Source organism: Chrysochloris asiatica, unplaced genomic scaffold, assembly GCF_000296735.1.
Source record: "Chrysochloris asiatica unplaced genomic scaffold, ChrAsi1.0 scaffold00355, whole genome shotgun sequence".
Classification (NCBI taxonomy): Eukaryota; Metazoa; Chordata; class Mammalia; order Afrosoricida; family Chrysochloridae; genus Chrysochloris; species Chrysochloris asiatica.
This window is the reverse complement of record NW_006408873.1, coordinates 660,428-661,578: the sequence shown is the minus strand read 5'-3', so window position 1 is coordinate 661,578 and position 1,151 is coordinate 660,428.

The following is a 1,151-nucleotide window of genomic DNA, read 5'->3' as shown; positions in this document are numbered from 1 at the left end:
AAATCTGTTGTTGTTGTTGTTAAGTGCGACCCAGCATAGGGTTTCCAAGGAGTGGTTGGTGAGCTTGAACTGCTGACCTTGCAGTTCAAACCGACTTTGCAGTCCAGCGCATTAACCCAAGCGCCACACCAGGAGTGGACACCAGTATTAGCCAGTGAAAATGGAACACAAGAGAACACTGTCCGACTCAGCTCTGGAAGATGACACCTCCAGTATGGAAAGAACTCAAAATATACAGTGGCTGCAAGACTGGATTTAAGCACACTAGTCATTGAGAAGATCGCACAGAACTATGCAATGTTTCACTCTGTTGAAAAAGAGGTTGCCGTAACAAGGAGTTGACGTGATAGCAACTAACAACAAGACTGTAAATCTCTATTTACCAAATAACATCACAACCACTGTATTGTTGTGAGATGCCCTCAAGTTGGTTCCAACTCGTAGCAGCCCAACATACAACAGAACAAAACCCTGCCTGGTCCTGCGACACCCTCACAATAGCTGTTATGTCTGAGCCCATTGTTGCTGCCATTGTGTCAATCCATCTCATTGAGGGTCTTCCTTTTTTTCACTAACACTTCACTTTACCAAACATGATGTCCTTCTCCAATGATGACTGGTCCTTCCTGACAGTATTTCCAAAGTACATTAGATGAAGTCTCACCATCCTTGCTTTTAAGGAGCATTCTGACTGTATTTCTTCCGACATAGATTTGTTTGGTCTTCTGGCCGTTAGTGGCACTTTCAATATTCTTCACCAACACCATAAGTCAAATGCATTGGTTCTTCTATGGTCTTCCTTATTCATAGTCCAACTCTCACATGCATATGAGGGTATTGAAGATACCATGGTTTGGTTCAGGTGTACCTTAGTCCTCCAAGTGATACCTTTGCTCTTGAACACTTTAAAAAGGGCGTGTGCAGCAAATTTACCTAATGCAATACGTCGTTTGATTTCTTGACTGCTGCTTCCATAAGTGTTGATAGTTGATCCAAGAAGAATGAAGTCCTTGACAACATCATTTGATTTCTTGACTGTTGCCTCCATGAATGTTGATTGTGGATTCAAGCAAAAATGAAATCTTTGACAACTTCAATCTTTTCTCCATTCATTATGATGTCATTTAGTGGTCCAGTTGTGAGGATTTTTG